We start from the raw sequence: 3816 nt of genomic DNA on the forward strand, positions 1-3816 counted from the left end.
TAACTTTTTAGTTTCATTTAATCTAAGAAATCCCTAAAAATAGTGCCACAGATAATCCGCCTCTTAGTGTAGAGCCAACGTGCCCACTTGGTCGCACTCCAGGTACCAGTGAACATCTCTTCTGCGTCCTTCCTCCTGGCTCCCCCAGACAGGCCTTGAAAGCTTTTCCAAGGGAGGCATCACTTCTATGAATCTGTCACGTTGCTTGGCGGCAGAATGCTTGTCTAGTAGAAAGGGCAGTTCTATCAGGAGATAAGCCTGGAGAGTAGCAGCAGCTGGGATCAGTTGCCGCCCCGCATGACAAGCCACGCCAGGCTCGCTGGCACAGGACAAGCGTCGTTATTTCTCGTGGGCCTGTGGGCGGTCCTGCTGATCTGGCCTGGCTAGCAAACAGTCCACTGAAAAAGTGTTGGTGTCAGAATAGTCTCACCGTTATCTGTTGTAAATGACTCCTTAAAGCTGTTTTTAACCTCAAGGATGCCTTTTAGTTGTTAAAAAAAATTTTATAATTATATAAGTCATAATTATTTCAAGCCAAAAAATGTAAGTGAAAAACAGAAAAGCACCCCCCAAATCCATATTACTTCGTTCCCAGCGGTTGCCACCATCACATTTTGGCTCAAGTCTTTCCACAGTCTGTGTGTTTTGTGGCGACGTGTGTCCGCTTGTCAGCCCGCAGTGTGGAGTGTGCCTGCTCGTGTCACTGAGCACCCCCCACAGCTTGATTTCGAGGGCTGACGCACCCAGTAGGTGGCTCTGTGGGTTTCCCGAGCCTGCCCCTCGTGTCTCCGATTGTGGGGGCGTTTCATCCCCAAAACGTAGTGACAGTCATTAAGTGCTCCCCCTCCACCCGTCTCCTGGTGTCTGCAGGATCCCGTAGCGTTGTACCTCGGGGCTGAAGCACAAGGCGTTAGAGGTTCCAGCACGTTGTGTCCAGAGGCCGTGCAGAAAAGGGGCATCTCCTGAGGGCTGTTGTTCCCTGTTATTTTTCTCTGATGACGGCAAAAGTGAATACGCCCTTTTTAGAGCTCTAGATCTTAAGACAGTAAGTTATTTGTGGGGTTTGAAGACTCTTGAGGCGTCTTCAGACTTACGAAGGCGTACACCGGGTGCCATTCAGTTGTGCTCACAGTACGACCTGGAAGCTTCCAGAACCGCACCGCTAATTTGGTTTGACCTGGAGGGCCATGTGGATGGGTCGGCTGTTGGGGACAGAGACGTTGAGCCTCAGGCTGGCCCCTCAGTAAGCAGGTTCTGTGCTTGGCAGCACTGTGGCTGTTACAAAGGGCCGTTCGTGTCTCCGGTGTGACCTCAGCCGCTTCCTTCACAGAAATAGAAAGGAGCGCTGTGGTGAGGGGGTGCCAGGCACCGCGTACCCGCGGTCTAGACAGCGCTGCCCTGCGTGGTCACTGTGGAGGCCGTGAGGGCCTCGCCTTGTGAATTTGTTGGTATTTAGTGGATGTTGGTGGAGTGAACCCAATTCACTGTTCGTTCGCCACATGTTTCTCAAAGTACCAGGTGCTGTCCTGTGTGATGGGGACAGGGACCCCCCTTCCCTGGGGTGTCTCTTGGTTCCAGTGCAATGCTTTCTGAGTATTGGGTTCCATGCTCGCTCTCCAGTGGGAAGGGACAAAGTATAATTAATAGCTTCTCTTCCTCATCCCACTGAACTGCTCTTGATCCAGAATGAGGAGAAAAACCCAGGCCAGGAGCCTGGATGCCCAGCAGCCCCCACCCCGGGGCTCAGACCCAGGCCCAGGCCCACAGTGGTTACCCGCCGTGTGGCTCCTGGGGTTCAAAGTCCTCTGGGGCAGCCCCGTCCCTGCACCGGCCTGCAGGGGAAGGGCCTGCGCCTGGGAGTCCATGCTCGGCACAGGCAGGGGTGGCTCGCAGGGGGACCATTTGGACAGTAAAACAAGGGACCAGCCGTGACAGCACATTCACACGTTTAGTAAAGGCAGTGTCACAAAACAGTTTCATTTAAGGTCAAACATGAGGGGACAACCAGAGCAAAGTTTCTGTGTGTGATCGTGTTGTGTCACCACTTTCTAGCCGAATTTGGCGTCCCCTGGAGATGGGCACCTTGTGAACGGGGCAGCGAAGCAGGCTGTGCCCAGGGCCACCCGGGAGGGGCTGGCGGGGCTGCTTAGAGAAGGGGCTGAGCTGAGTGTGAACCGTAACGTTTCCTGTCTTCCTCAAGATTTGTCAGCCTTCCACTCTCGCCCCATTCTTCTATAACCAGCATCGACCTCAGTGCCAACTGCGAAAATAAGCTGCCGCCCAGTGGTGCCCCAGGCCCTAACGTTTCACCCAGTTGGCAGAACCTTGTCCCCAGTCCGCTCCTGTGACCTGACGCCCAGAGGCGCGCTCAGCCCCTCGCCCTCACCGCTCGCCAGCCAGTGGATATTTTTGTGCTCAGGAGGAGCGGGCTGAGTGGGCATGGGCTGTCCCTGCCCTGTCCTTGTGCCCTGCTGGCTGAGTCCCTTGGCAGCACTCCCAGCTCCGGCCCTGGTTGCCTGGGACCCGAGCAGAAGAGAGGGAAGGAGGGAGAAGAGGCAGGTAAGGGGCCGGATCCCTGCCCGCTGTCCCCACTGCCCGCCCTGCAGGGTCACTGGGGTGGGGACGGGNGCGGTTTCCATCAAAGGGACGCCGCCCTGCTGTATCCATAAGTGCTGAGCTGCTTTACAGTGAGTCACCCGCCACCCTCTGGCAGCCGTGACCAGAGCGCATACCAGCTCTTGCTGTGAACGTGTGTGGGGAGTCGCTGAGGTGTCACAGGCCACTCGGGTGGGGGTCCAGAGCCTCAACTCCAGCCGGCCCCTCAGGAGGCTGTGATGGGGCCTCCAGTTTCCAGCTGTGAACGGGGCGTCAGCCCTCTGCACATGACAACCCTTGTACATAGGCGGGTACTAATGGCACCACACAGGCTGGCACCCACCTGATGGTGGCTGTTGTTGGGTGGCCGTGGGGAAGCCCAGACCCCAGGTCTAGGGTAACTGTATTTGCTAGAGCTGGAGGACGGGTCGTTTTCTGTGGAGAGACTGGCCTTCCCAAGGTTCTGTCTCGGATTGTTTTTGTTTCCTTGCACGTACTTGGTTGGGGTGCGAATTCTGTCCCCTGATCTGGAAGTGTTCTCTCCTGTGGAGCCAATGGATGCGTCTTCTGTTTCTGGTGACGAGGAGGGTGCTGCAGGCAGCCACGCTGTCAAACCAGGCAGGGCTGGTCCCACCGGCTCCAGGCCCCTGCGGTCCCCGTGGGCCCCCAGGCCTCCGTGGCTTTTCACTGCCCCCCAGGAGCTCAGAGTCCCCTTCCTCCCAAACTGTAGTCGTTTGCTTTTTAGGATGAACTTAAGCCCCAGAGGTATTTGCTTCTTAATCTTATATAAACATGTTTGGTACAATTTACAAAGAATTACTCAGAACCAAAAGATAAGCAGTCGTGTAGGGTTTGGGGGAGGAATTAGCCCAGATGAGGGAAGAAAGATTTGGCCCTTCTTAAGGGGTCTCGGCCTCTGTGACAGGGAGGTGAGGGGGGCAGTTGTTGGTAAGGAGGAGCGGACAGTTTTGTGAGTGAAGGACCACTGTCCGCAGGCTGCCTCCCACGTGGTGCCATCCTCGGGCACCGGGGGCGAGAGGCAGGTGTGTTGGCAGCAAGAGCCCGTCCACCACATCCCCTGTTACCGGTGGCCAGTCATGCAGGGAGCGGCGGAGCAGTGTGCCCGTTCTGAAGGCCGACGGCCGCTGGCCCTGCGGGGGCCTGGTGGCGCTGGTCAGAGTTGACCCAAGAGGGACGCAGTCTGCATCATGCCCAGCAGAC

At 56.5% G+C, this 3816-nt stretch overlaps 1 protein-coding gene across 4 annotated transcripts in view; it reads left to right on the plus strand.

The window, feature by feature from the left end:
- Nucleotides 1-3816, plus strand: part of AGPAT3 (1-acylglycerol-3-phosphate O-acyltransferase 3) — a 76378-nt gene that overhangs the window by 32140 nt on the left and 40422 nt on the right. The window contains exon 1 of one of the 4 annotated variants that reach the window (XM_019625010.1): nt 2432-2559. The exons of 2 other annotated variants lie outside the window; for them this stretch is intronic. The gene's annotated coding sequence lies outside the window, so the exon portion shown is untranslated. Of the gene's footprint in view, nt 1-2431; nt 2560-3816 lie in introns of those variants that run through there. One more of the 4 variants, XM_019625011.1, reaches the window with a different exon arrangement.

This window comes from Hipposideros armiger, unplaced genomic scaffold, assembly GCF_001890085.2.
Source record: "Hipposideros armiger isolate ML-2016 unplaced genomic scaffold, ASM189008v1 scaffold_612, whole genome shotgun sequence".
Classification (NCBI taxonomy): domain Eukaryota; kingdom Metazoa; phylum Chordata; class Mammalia; order Chiroptera; family Hipposideridae; genus Hipposideros; species Hipposideros armiger.